This window comes from Accipiter gentilis, unplaced genomic scaffold, assembly GCF_929443795.1.
Source record: "Accipiter gentilis unplaced genomic scaffold, bAccGen1.1, whole genome shotgun sequence".
Taxonomy (NCBI): Eukaryota; Metazoa; Chordata; class Aves; order Accipitriformes; family Accipitridae; genus Astur; species Astur gentilis.
In genome coordinates, this window is record NW_026060823.1 from 795755 (window position 1) to 809511 (window position 13757).

At 47.5% G+C, this 13757-nt stretch overlaps 1 protein-coding gene across 10 annotated transcripts in view; it reads left to right on the forward strand.

Moving 5' to 3' along the window:
- LOC126036746 (electroneutral sodium bicarbonate exchanger 1-like) overlaps nt 1-13757 on the forward strand; it is a 296967-nt gene that overhangs the window by 23406 nt on the left and 259804 nt on the right. For 6 of the 10 annotated variants that reach the window (XM_049796767.1, XM_049796761.1, XM_049796764.1 and 3 more), the window contains exons 1-4: nt 1170-1882; nt 2262-3309; nt 4211-4396; nt 10002-10072. The gene's annotated coding sequence lies outside the window, so the exon portion shown is untranslated. Of the gene's footprint in view, nt 1-1169; nt 1883-2261; nt 3310-4210; nt 4397-9508; nt 9755-10001; nt 10073-13757 lie in introns of those variants that run through there. The other 4 variants (XM_049796762.1, XM_049796766.1, XM_049796772.1 and 1 more) reach the window with 4 other exon arrangements.

Consider the following 13757-nt stretch of genomic DNA (forward strand, 5'->3'; position numbering starts at 1 on the left):
GCCTCCTTAAAGGATAGCGTGTGTTCTGACTTCTTGTATGGGGTAAAATTACTACCCTCCGGTTAAGCTGGTGGTATACTGCCCTGGAAGCAGAAGCTGGTGATGCTTAGAGTGCAAATTTTCAGCGAGACGTAGATACGTTTCTGTATCGGACCGTGTGCCTCTCTTGCGGACACGTCTTCCCACGTCAGGAAGACTATGCTTTAGACTTTTTCTTACTTCGGTCCTGAAAGCAGCAAAGTTCTTCCTCTTTAGAAGTGCTCAGCTAATTATTAAGAACGTATCAGTAAAAGCAATGGTTATCCTCTTCTTTTATCCCTTATTCAGGAAAGGTGCATCACTAATGATGATGCTGGTTTTGTAAGTTGAAACTGTTACTTTCCTGTAAAGACACACTAATTTGTTCTGAATAAAAGCCTTTCTTTTTGTTCTCTTTGTGCTCAGTTACGTAAGTGCACGAGTGAGTGAGTTTTCCAACGGGTTGATGGAGTGGAAAAAGAATAGTTACGTTCCAGTTGCTGTCGGTCTTCAGTTTTTCTACATCTGTTGCATTTGTTTATGGCCCAAGTCTATATAAAACCCAAATCGTGGGCCAAGAGATTGCTATTCTTTGCACTACAGGCAGATACTAAGCTGGATCGTTTGTTTAAACCCTGCTTCAGGCTGTGTCGCCAGAAACCGTGTGGTAGAGTGCTGCAGAATTCTGAAAGCTCTTCAGAGTGGATGCATCTGTTTGATGCTCAGCAGCCGTTGGTTCTGCTGGCCTTGAGTTTTCATGTGTTGATACTCGTTAGAAAAAAAAACAAAACTTGAAAAAAATCCTATAAGGATTAAGCTATAAGATTGTTTTCGGGGGGGGTGGGGGGGGAAGAAAAAAAAGGAAAACTAAATGGAAGATAGTTTTAGAGAAAGTAACGTTCATAGGACTTGGAGGTAACATAGCTGTCTGTAACAGGATGCTTAAGGAAAAGATACTTGGTCTCTTTATGATTCTTTCTGTGGCCTTCTAACTGAAAAGTCTGACTGTGTGAACCCTGGTTATCTGTGTTACAGAAAACTGATCTGCTTTGCAAGCTGAGATTCTTCTGCAACAGAGCAAAGTAGGAGAGACATGGTCTTGTGGTTTGGGTTACTATCATGTAATTTACACAGACTGTGTAACAGCTAAATCTTTTTGTGATTTAAAAACTTCATTTAACTGCATAAAGGATGAATGTGCCCCATGAAGAGTTTCTTGTGTTCGTGCACATTGCCAGTGATTTACCGCTGAGAGAAGTCCTAGCAATTGTAAACAACTAGATAATTCATCAGAACATCACACATAAATATATCTCCAGTGATTTTTATATCACAGCTAGTCTAATGCATTAACTTTTTATCTGTGGAGCTCTTCCGTAATAATCTACTTCTCATTTTATGGGATAGACAATGAAGGAATTTCTTGAAATATCTAAAAGACAACATTGGATGACAAAAGGGGACAGAATGGGTTTTGAAGTGTCGATGCAGTATTACAGATTGTGTTGCCATTCATAGAGGAGAAGACTACTTTGGTTATGATACCAAAAGATTTCTCTTCCACATCTGTAAGCTACACTAATTATTTTACGCTTAGAAGCTTAAACGATCCCGAGAAGGTAATTTCAACCTCTTAATAAAGGCTACATGGCTAACATGATATTATTCACTTTGTGTGATTTAGGTTAACACATATCATTCTCAGTGAAAACTGTTGAATTAAGAGTTTTATTTTCACGTATCCTGGATATCAGAAATTGGAAGACTACGTAAATTGTCAGAGGTTTCAGTTTGCAAGTCTACTGAAGCTTTTAAATGCCTGATTAATGTTTAAGCGCAGAAGAAAGCCTACTACTGAATTCAGGTGGGACCGTATTTCTGTGAAGCAGCACATCTGGTTTTAGTACCCCCCCATGCACCTTTGTACCCTCACCTACCCTCCCCACTATGTCCGTGTCTCCCCCATGCACACCCCCATCTCCTGCTCCAGCCCACTCCCTTCACCCACACGAGTTTTTAACCCATGTGAGTTGTTTCCCCCTGCGCCCCCTGCTCTCCTGTCTCCTGCCCTGCCTCCCTCCTTTCCCTCCTCCGTATTCCACACCACCACCCCCCATCATCCATCAGGCTCCAGACCCCTGGTGTGCTGCCTGCACCATGTTCTCTGTAATTTTTTTTCCTTCTTTTCCTTACAAGTTGTTGTTGTTTCTTTTTCATGATGATTAAACTGTTTTTGTTTCAAGCCACGAGTTTTCTCACTTTTGCCCTTTCCGCTTGTCTCCCCGTCCCGCTGGGGGCGGGGGAGCGAGTGAGCGGTCGCGTGGGCCTTCGTTGCCGGCTGGCGTTAAACCAGGACACGAGGTGAGTTGCAAGCCCTGCCTGGCTAATGCTGGAGGCTCTCTGTGTTCCTCCTGCCATCTCGACGGGCCGTCCTTGTTCTTCATCGCCGCTTTATAGCGAGCACCTCTCGCTCTGTAAGCGGCAGTACTGGGGCCGTGTTGCAGGCGGCAAAGGGCAATTGTGACGCTTGCTGGCAGGAGCGGCAAGGAGTGCGGAGCCACGCTCCTGTAGGGAGCAAAGATGGAACCTCGAGGGCTCTATGGTCCTCTGCTGAGGACATCTAATATCCCGACAGGCCTCTTTGCTTTCCCTGCCTCACGTCTGATTACTTTGCACGCCAGAGGGCAGGGCGGTAAGTAACACTGTGCAGCGTCTTTTCGATAAGAGACAAGCCCCGCGCAAGAAGCCTTGCGTGCGTGCAGGATTAGGAGAGCAGTGTTCTGATAGCACGGAGGTGCCCACCCCGACCGAGCCCCAGGGTCGCCGGGGTATCGCTAGCTTGCAGGTGGGCCGCTCGCATCTGGTGCGCTGGGCCGCGGCCTTTCCTGCCGAACAGAGCTGCCCCTCCGGCACGAAGCAGCTTTGGGTCTCTTGTGGCCTGCCTTCAGGCTGTCACCTGAACCAGGCGTTATTTTTTGTTGTAAATCTCTCGCCAGCGTCTGCTGCCTGGCTGCTGTCGCTCCTGCAACCCTGATGCCACATGCAGAGGGATACAGCAGACCCTGGGGCTTGCTGAGGTGCACCGCAGGGTCCGTATGCCGCACGGCCACATAGCGTGCGAGCGAGCGAGGCTCCGTGCCTAGGAAGCCTCGACTTGCAAGACCTGTGTTACTCCTAGGGGGAGGATGGCCGTGCTGCCGGAGTTACAGAAGAGGTGGGGAGCGGGAGAGGAGCAGAAAGAAGCATCTGAACTGGCAAATTCTCCTGGCAGTGCCAAGAACAAGAGCTGTGGTGAGCCCTGGGCCCTCGGGGCCCCGTCTCCCCTCTTCGGCGTTCTGGTCCCTCCCTGCCCCTCCCTCCCCTGGTCCCTTCTCTTTCCCACACCCCTGCCCATTTTTTCTTTTTTTTTTTTTTTTTTCTTTCCTCCCTTGTACCTCTGATACTGAAAAGCTGGTCAAAGAAACTCCCTAAGACTCGTTTTGGAGTTTTAGAAAGCGGGCATTCTTCATTGCAGTGCTGGATGCACGGGGGATAGTTTCACCTAGTGTGCATGCCACAGCTTTAGCACAAACAGGTTATATAGAATAACTAATTGCTTATTAATCAGATTAGTACACATATACATAAAAACGACGGCAACCGATTATCATAGTACTGCCTACATCCGATCATGCGCAATGAAGGATCCATTTGAGATGAAGGGCTGCTTTTGCGACCACCGACCTATTTGAAGTTCTTGCTGGCTGTCCTCGAAGTCTTTATTCTTGTCCTTGTTCTTTGATCTTGAAGCTTAATGCAGTTTCAATCACATGTGGTCAGTTTCAGCATTGTTCTCATTTAGCGTACAGGAACATCTAGTCATAAGAGCAAAGAACTGCAAAACTTATGAATAATTACTAGTTAGTCACTTCACTACACTTTTGTAATTATGTCCCCAGGTACCCTTTGTCTACTGTTTCAACAATAATGTTAATACATGATCATTTATCAAATCTCACTTATACAGTTATCTAACAGCAAACCAGTTTTCATCAGTCTACATTTTAAAGGAAGTGTTGCATTGTGAGCTGACCTGTTTAGCTCGAGTCCTAATTAGGGCAGCTGCTAGCCTCTCCCTTTGCTGGAATTCCTCTACTCATTTGGTGTTATTTTCTTAATATGCTGAAATACAGTTGTGATTTTAATTTTTCAGATGTGTTGTCATAAGGGTGTGGTGATGCTCAACAGATGCCCCATCCTGTGGGAAGCACCCCCTCCATGGGGCAGGCAGTGTGGATTATCTGGTGTTGGGTCAAGAACCCAGAGCGGAATTGCTGTTGCAGATTATCCCAGATGAGGTTACCTACTCTGGATTACCTGGGTGGAGCCCCTGGTGAAGGTAAACCTCATGCATGACCCCCCCCAGCCTGTGCATGTTCTTGTGCACATATCTTACCACCGCAAACTAGCCATCTAACCCACCTTCCCTGTGAGTTTTTTCCCATGCCGATTGGTGGGGGCATCACCCCCTTCCCCCCACCCGCTGTGTATCCCTGAAGTTCCATGTTTTCTTGGTGTCATTTGTGGCTGCAGCCCCCCTCCCCCCCACCCCAAACCGCGGGGGTGTGGCTTCTGCTGACCCTTTCCTGCATGACTGCAGGGGGTGTTGTTGCCCCCCTGCCCTGCCCTGGCCTGTCCTTGTAGGGCATGGCTGCTGCCTGGTCCCCCCCGTGTATTTCCATGGGGTTTTTTTGGTGTCTTTTGTGCTTTGGGGCTCTTGTACCTCTGTTAAGGGAGTCAGCTGGAGACATGCTCAGGGGGACTCTGCATCATTGGCTATTCACAGGAAATAATTTGTTTTGCAACCAGAGATATTTTGGAGACGGAATTCTTAAGGGATCTAATTCTGCTTTTTGATTCGTTCCTATCCAGAAGGTAGTTCTGGTAGAAGTAAGGAGGTATGCACAGTCTTGCTAGAAATGAAGCATAACCCCAGAGTGTTTTGGCTTTTTTATAGGAAACTAAAGCACATCATTTTTGATAACAACATTGTCATTGCATTTAATGAGCTAGTTTCCTACCTAGTTTGGAAGGGCATCTATTGTTTTCTATCTAGGCCCCAGACAAATTAAGTTGAATTCCCTACCTGGTCCCATTGCTGATGCAATAGGTGTAGCTGTAGCACAGGAGCAGGTATCATCGTTGTCAGTAAGGGTCACTTTCTCTGTTCAGGGTCTCATTTGCTGTAAATTTAAGGCAGGTGAGAACAGTGCTGCTGCTCCTCCAGCTGACTTTATAGCTGCTGGTGGTTTGCCCTTCCCCTTTCCCAGGGGATTGTGCTAAGGGTGGTGGGCGGGGGCTCGGGGGTATTTGAGCCACAGGCTCTGCTGAGGGAGCTCATTGTGCTCCTGGGTTTCTCTGGTGTTGGTGCTCAGTTCTTCCTTGAGTGCTTTGCAGCTTTTGAGCTGGCTCAGCCCTTTGGGAAGAGGTGTCTGCCTGAGGTAAGAGCTTCAGGACCAGTCAAGGTTCAGCAGCATGTGTGGTAGAAAGTAACACTTTGTCCTGGGTTCAGCTGGGATAGAGTTAATTTTTACAGGAACCTGGGATGTGGGGGGCATAGCTGGGGCAGCTGACCTGAACTAGCCAAGCAGCTATTCCATACCATGTGATATCATGCTCAGTATATAAATGGGGATCGGGCCCGGGGAGCGCTCGACTTTCGGTGGGGGAAGTGGTGGAGCGTTGGGTTCCAGGTGGTGAGCAGTTGCACTGTGCATCACTCTTTTTGTTTACTCTTTCGTTAGTACCGTTGTTGTTGTTGTTGTTGCAATTTTGTTTTGTGTTGTCCCAGTAAACTGCCTTTATCTTAACCCTTGAGGTTCCTTTTTTTTTTTTTCCTTTTCTCTCCTCTGTCTCCTCCCTATCCCACCGGAGGGGGGCGGGAGGAGTGAGCGAGCGGCTGCGTGGTCCTTTGTTACCGGCTGGGCTGAAACCACGACACACTTGTATGCAGCTTTTTTTTTTCCCCCTTTCTTTTTTTCAGGTCAGTAATTTTGTTTCGAGTGTTCTGTTTCTCGAAATGAGCATTCAGTGATGGAGTTAAGTATTCTTTATTGCAGCGCTGGAAGAACGGAGGATCGCTCCTCCAAATGTGCTTTCTGGCTGGGACTAATTGTATAGGTTAAATACCTGCCTTACATACATATTCATAAAATTTCTGAGAAATAATATACATATTCATTGATTTTCCGAGAAGTCATTAGCATACGTAAATGTCCTTTATGCATGCGTGTTGAAGGTCTTCGTTGGTCTTCTGGAGTCCTCTGGTGGTCTTCCATAGTCTTCCTCACTTGTCCGCTGTTTGAACTTTGTTGTACGAGTTTGCGCAGTACGATCCCCTTCTGGGCCCCACAAACAACTTCTCTGCTTATCACCTAGCTTTTGGCTCAGTCACCACAAGAGACAGAACATATTTTCTTATCAAACAGAATACCTCCTCAAAGAGGGCATGTTATTTTGTCTTATATTACAGACACAGGAATCTTGTGCTTTATGTCCTTGGCTTGTCTACGTAAATCAACTTACAGAGGCAGTTGTTAACCTTCTAACAAATTCCTGAGTCTTTTATTTAGCAATACACTGAGACTAAACATACGTTCTATTTCTACATCTACTAGGCCTAGTGTCAGTTTCTGCATCAGTTCAGGGGTAGAAAGATGGTTTAATAGTATGCATTGTTTGGGGTTTTTTTTTGTTGTTTGGTTTTTTTTTTATTCTTCATGCATTGTGTTTTCCTGCAATTCCCAACTTTATTGAAGAAGGAACGTTGGGTTTTTAACAGTTCTGCTGTGTAAGTTGTTATGTCTCTTAACGGGACTGATGGTGACATTGTTTAGCAGGGGTTAGGGTGAGCATCTTGTATGTATTTGTATATGGAGTTTTAGTACTACTGATGAAAGCAGAAGGGCCGTGAGGCACAGTGCCCTTCAGGGTTTGGGGTGCCTTTCCTCATTGCCCACAGAATGCCACGTTGTCCTTAGAATCTTTGCAGCTGGTGGCAGGCCCCTCGTAGATTACAAGGCTTGGGACTTGACTTTCTTTTGTGGGCATGTAGCAGAGCTCAGAGTCTCTGGGGAGCTGTAGGTTAGGGGGTGCCCCCAGAATTTGGGATGTTGCTCAGAAGAGCGGCTCTTGAGGAGTAGCCACTGAAGGGGGTTCAGGAGTGCAGATTGAGGGCAGGAGGTGTCAGGAAGCAGTGGGGTTCCTTTCCTGACAGTTGAGGAGAAGAAAAGGGGTTTCTTAAGTTTTGGGACTGCTGGGGAAAGGGAGGAGGGTTCACCAGCCCTTCTCAGAGGAGTTTTGCAGTTGGATTTGAATGTCATAGAATCGTAGAATGGTTTGGGTTGGAAGGCACCATAAAGATCCTCTAGTTCCAGCCCTCCCCCACGGACGCCGTCCGCAAGACCAGGTTGCTGAAAGCCCCATCTGACTTGGCCTTGAATGCTTCCAGGGAGGGAGCATCCGCAGGTTCTCTGGGCAACGCGTTCCAGTGCCTCGCCACCCCTAGTGAGAAACGTCTTCCTAACGCCTAAACTAAATGTACCCTCCTTAGGACTAAAGCCGTTACCGCCTTGTCCTATGGCTGTACTCCCTTGTAAAAAGTCCCTCTGCAGGTTTCTTATAGGCACCCTTTACGTACCGTGAAGTCTGCTATAAGGTCTCCCGAAAAGCTGCATGCCGGTGAGCGGTCCGAGAAGGTGAGGCGGTCGTCGGCCGGGTCGGTGTTGAATAGCAAAGTATTGTGGGGCTGCTCGGTTCAGCCTTTACCTTCTGTTGTGGAGGTGCTGTGTGGGCTATCTTTGAATTGGATGAGCGTTTCAGGTGAGCTGTGGATTAGCGAGGAGGAGCGTGGGGCCGATGGCTTCTCACGAGTGCCACGCTAACGTGGTTTCTCTCGGTACCTTAGATACCACGAGTGATGATGGCTGCAGGGTCTGAGTCTGGAATGAGCGGGGAAGTAAACACGGTGGCACTTGTGAGGAGGGGGGAGTTGGGGAAGTAGTTGGCGTTGGCCAGCGGGATGCTTACTCCCTTTTCTGATTTGTTTGTGTTTGTTTTTTTCATTGCAGATGTTGAAGAGCAATGTTCCCCTTGAGGAACATCCCAGTTAGCCCGTGTGGTTTTGTGGAGGATGGATTTGGACCCTCAGCCCTCTGAAAGCTAAGTTGAGGGACCAGGCTGAGAGGAAGGGACAAAGCTGGGAATAGCAGGGAGGAGTTTTAAAGTTAGCGCAGGAGAGAGGGCTGTCCCAAAGCAGTCGCCTTTGCGCAGGAGAAGGGAGCGGGTTGCTTTTCAGCACGAGACCCGTGTGTGCCGGGCAGGGCAGTTCCAGCCCGTGTCCGCGGTGGCGTGTAGTTTGTGTAGTCTGTCTTGTGCGCTTAGACCTTCCTCGGGTCTCGATGTCCTTGTCGCGCTTTGCGCCAGAGGAGCGAGGCATGCGCTTCGGGTGCTGTCCCTAGGGTTTTGAATGCTCTTACTCATTGGCCCGGTGCCAATCGGGTGCTTCTTTTCTTGCGCTCGGAGCTCTAAAGCATGGATCGGTCTTGGCGGGTTCCGGTCAGTGCTCTATGGCAGCATTTTTTCAGCCTGCATCGGCAGCTCTGCTCTCTAGCCGTCCGTTTTCTCGGAGTGGGACTTCTTCCCCGCATCCTGACATCCTTAGGTCTCGACGCCAGGCTTCTGGCGCATCTGTCGTCTGGGTTTTGACAGTGCTGTCTTGTAACGGGCCGCTCCGTTTGACTCCTCTGGGTCTGCTGTGGAGCCTCCTGGCCTCGCGGTTGCGGCCCCGTAGGTCATCTTGCCCGACGGCGCCTCCCGTCCGGGGGTCATTCTTCTTGCTGAGAGTTTTCTCTCTCGTTGAATCACCTCGTTGGTGGCGTTCCACGTGGTGACGTTCTGCACACGGTGTGCTTGGCTTGGAGCTGCTCTGCCTGGGGGGGTGTGGAGTCAGGGGTAGGTGGAACAGCGATAAGAGTCTACGGGTGAAACGTTGATGTGCCTAGACCGTTTAGGCGAGGGTTGTACAGTCATCTCGGCTCGAGTAGCCATCAGCGGCCTGCGCGGATAGCCGTGCCGATAGTGTTTCACGGAGACAATTGGAGCCGTGTGGCAGGGGTTGTTGAGGGGCAGTGAAGCGGATTTGAGTCTCTAAGGTGTTAAGACTTGCACGTGATGGGCTCCAAGTTTGGCCCTGGATTTTTTTGGTTGGTGGGGTGTAGGGTTTAGGGTTACTCCGTGCGGGGCCCGGATGATAGAACACCAGTATGATGATCAAAGTCGCCCCTTTATTGAGCTTAGCTGATCATTCTTACACAACTCTCTAAGTTGTTTAGAAGCTTTGATTGGCTGCTGCACGCAAGCATGTGGTGTCCACGCGCACAAGCGTAAGCGGTGATTGGTTACATCGATACTGTCCACGCGTAGAAACATAAGATACAGTTAGTTATACTCGCTCTGTACACGTGCATACACACAGGATATAATTGGCTATGTTAGAGCATGCAAAACTTGTCTTAGTCCAACTGGTCGAGATAAGCCCCTGAATTGAGGTCGGTTGTGCCAAGTTCCCTTTATCGTGGAATGTGCACCTGTGTTTTTCTAATTGGGATCTTTCTTCTTCTATCTTCTTGTTTGTTCTGTTCAGAGCCTTCAAAGGTGTCTGGAACTCTCTTGCGACCATGAGCTACTTTCAGGCCCAGTAACTAAGTTCCATATAATTGAACCCTACAGTGGGCAGGGGTGTGTGTGTGTTGGGTTTTTTTGTTGTTTTTTTGTTTGTTTTTTGGTTGTGTGTTGTTTTTTTTTTGTTGTTGTTTTTAAAATGACAGGCTGTAGCTGCATTCCAGATGGTCTTTGTAGATGGAATCAAGACCTCTGGAGTTGTGAAGCTCTTGCTCTGCATCCAGGTGACTCATTCAATATGTTTGTTTGTTTTTTTTTTTCAGATGTGGAGGGACAGGATGTGTCCCACAGAGCGATGGGGGAAGGCAGCAGAGCACTGTAAGGAGTTGAGTCCGTGGGTGGACTCTGAAGGAAGATGCATCCGGTGGCTCTATGAGACTGCTTTGCTTTGCTGTGTTTTGCAGTTTTCTTGCATTGTATTGGTCTGTATTTGCCTTTGCCCTGTGGTGTTTTGTTGTGTATTTGTATCGACTGTCATGTGAGACTGTCTCGCATTGCCTGGCCCTGCATTGTGTTTTGTATTGCAGTGCTCTGTACTTGTATGGATTGCCACCTGAGACTGCCTTGCCTTCTATGGTTCTGTATTGGTTTTGTATTGTTTTGGTCTGTACTTGTATTGACTGTCACGTGAGAGTCTCTTGCATTGGCCCTGTTCTGTTTTGTCTGGTATGGCAAGGCTCTGAGTTGTTTTGCCTTGACTGAGGTAAGAGTACTGCCTTGTATGGCATTACATTTGCATGTGAATTACATGGCTCTATGTTTGTGTGTGTCTTGTATGGCATTGTAGAGGCAGCGTAGAAGGTTTAATGACTTCGGGCTCTTTGCATGCAGAGTTGAGGGGATCGCAATTGGACTGTGAACTAGCATTGAGTAAGGCAGGAACTGGGCAATGGTGTTCATCTTGTTTATGCAGATGCTTTGTGGCAAGTCTCTAGAAATGGTCAAGGCCTTGAGGTCTAAGTAGCAGCGTGATGGGTCTTGGAGCGATCGGTAACTTTGGGACAGCTCTGTGTTTGTGATGCTCTGGTTTTTTCAAGTGTCATGGAGGACACTGGCTGTGAGGATGTGTTATTTTTGGAATAGGTGGGAAGCAGGGTAGGGGAGTGGTGGAGGACTTCTCTCTCGAGGATGAAGTGTCTGTTGACAAGCTTTGTGTGTTGTTTTTGCAGGTGATGACAGGGCACGAGAGGTGCTTGAAGGAACCTTGCGTTTAGGTGACATGGCGCTACGGAGGTTGGACTGTGACACGTGGCACTGTGAAAGCTAATTATCGGGTTGAAAATGCACGGATGGTGGAGATGATGGTGCGTGTTGAAATGTTGGTGTAACGGAAGGGCAGTTTGTGGGGAGGTTGGTTGGAAGGAGGTTGGGCTGGGGCCTGGGTTTTTGCAGGTAGGGTGCTTTTTTGAGGCCCCTGCTGCTGCAGACGGGGTGACGGCCTCTTGAGGCCTGTGGACGGTATGATGGATGAGTTGAGAGTGAGGGCTGGCGTTCATGTGATCTGAACGAGTGGTGTGTTGTGAATGTCTCTAACCTTGTAGGGTTCTGTGGTTAAGCCTTTTTGGTTTTTTTTTTCCTTTCAGGTTGGATGTAGAGTTGAGATGTTTTTCAGGGAATTAGGAAAAAAACCCCAAACTTAGAATAAAAAACCCCAGCTGGGATATGGGTTGGTTTTTGGTGTGTCCTCCCCTGCCCCATTTATTTTTTCTTTTCCCTGGTCCCAGCTGCTCCATGAGGCAATGTTGATCGCCAATGTTTGGACTGGGGTCTGCCTCGGGCCTGGGTTTTCAAAGGCAGGGCGATTTTTTTGTTTGGTTTTTTTTTTTTTTTTTTTCCAAGGCTCCCGGGAACGGTGTTCCTGTGGAGCGCTCCCCTGGAACCTGGTAATTGCCAGTCAGCACAGAGAGATATGTTGTTCGGTGGATGGTCTTTGGAAGACAGTTGAGGATTTTGTGGGGGGAGTTGGACTAGATGGCCAGCATGGAGTAGGCCAGGGTTGTGAAGTGCGTGAGTGTAACTGTATTTGTCTGTGGTGGGTTTGTAAAATATTTGGTTGCTCTTTGTAGCTTGTGATGTAATGATATTTTTCAATTTCTGGTTTTGTGTCGAGGTGTGGAAGTGGACGGTCTGTCAAGATGATTGGAGGTCACTCGTTTGGTGCCCGGGAACAGGGATCATGGCGGTAATGTCACCTCAGGGAGTAAAACTTCTGGATGTGCAGCGATGTATGTAATGGGAGCGAGGAATGTGGAAAAGACCACTCCGTAGAGCATTGCAGGTACTAAATAGTGGCATTTCTTCTTCAGGTAATGCTAAATTTTTGGAGTTTACATGTATTTGTAAAAATAGTGATTAAAAGAGGACTAAATCTAATAGTGTCAAATATTTGACGAGTGAGGCCATAAGTCTTTTCTATATATTGTAGAAAAAGTACATTGTAGAATTGGATTGAAATACTGACATAGCTGAATCTATGTGGAATGAGTAATGGACCAAATGAAGCACTAAAAATAAAATGTAAAAAAGACAGGTAATTATGTGTCCTTGTGGGAATTACAGTACTAATGGCAATCACAAAGGGAAGCGTAGAGGGAAGCATGGGCGTTTAGTGCCCATAGGTAAACTTAGCTGTTGAAGTAAGTGAAAGTGTCTGTTGGAATTAGGCATCCAAGGGCGAGTTGTAGATACCTTGAGGTAAATGTAGCTGCTGCTGGGTTAATGGAAAGGGGGTGCATTCCTTCCTCTAGTGATTGCAGAACTTTGAAATTGGAGCTGTAGGTAGAGACCCGTGAAATGGGCTCGGGCGTGGTGCGGCGCCGAAATGGGCTCGGGCGTGGTGCGGCGCCGAAATGGGCTCGGGCGCATGTGTTACTTTTCTTAAAGGGGCTGAGGTACTGTGTAACTCTGAAATGGGCTTGATGAGTGGATAACATGTGTGTAATATGTGAGGGGTTTTTTTATTCTGTTGTCCTTCTCTTTCCCTGACCCTTTGTGGTGCTCTCTACTCTTTTCATTCATGTCTTCTCTCTCTCTCCAACCTCCTGTGCTTTTCATAGTCTCTCTCTATCTCTTGTCATTATTATCATCTGACGCTCTGTGTTACTTTCTGTCCCACCGTATCATGTTGTATGTTTCTCCTGCTTTTTTCTTCATCTGTCCAGATCCCTGTCCCTTGTTTCTTCTATTGCTGTCCCTCTGCCTTGCTTCCTCTTGCCATCTTTTCTGTATTTCTCTCTGTTCCCTTCCCTCTTCCATCCTTTCTAACTGTATCCCCCTCTCCAGCTAGCTGTCCCTTCTCTTTTCTCTCTTCCTCCATGTCTCTCTCACAGCCTATCAATGACAGTTGTTTTTTCCTCCAGTGCTGTCCTGCTCTGTCCCTTGTTTCTCACTCTCGTTCTGTCATGCTCCCTGTGTCTTTTTGGAACTCCTCCATCTCTGTCCTGTAGCCTATCACTATTTTTTTCTTCTGCCATCCCTTTGTCCTTCTTTCAGTCTTTGTGTCTCTCTCCCTTTGTTCTCCCTCCCTTCTTTTTTTTCCTTTCTTGCTACATCTCTGTTCTGTACCACAAAAGCACGGAGGGTGTTTAGTAACAGAGAAGAAGGATATAGGCAAGGACAAAGGAAATTAATGGCTGTTATTCGGGAAGAAAGGGGAAGAGGGCCTAGACGAGACTTGCCCCGACTGGGCAAGGATCAATGCGCTTTGTGTAAGAAATTCAGTCATTGGTAGAGGGAATGCCCAGGGAACAAGGAGCATCAGAGGGCTCAAACAGGAAGAACAGTAGCCTCTGTGAAGGGAGACTGACGAGAACCTGGGGAATCTACCCTAGCGGATCCACTGGTTATAATTAAGCTAGGGAAAACAGAACAAGAGGTAGAATTTTTGGTAGATACAGGAGCAACATACTCGGTTTTGAATCAGGCTTTGATGCCCCGGGGAATGATTATGTCACGGTGAAAGGAGCGACTGGCCAAAGTGAAAAGGCATAGTTTTGTAAACCTTTAGAATATAAATTAGG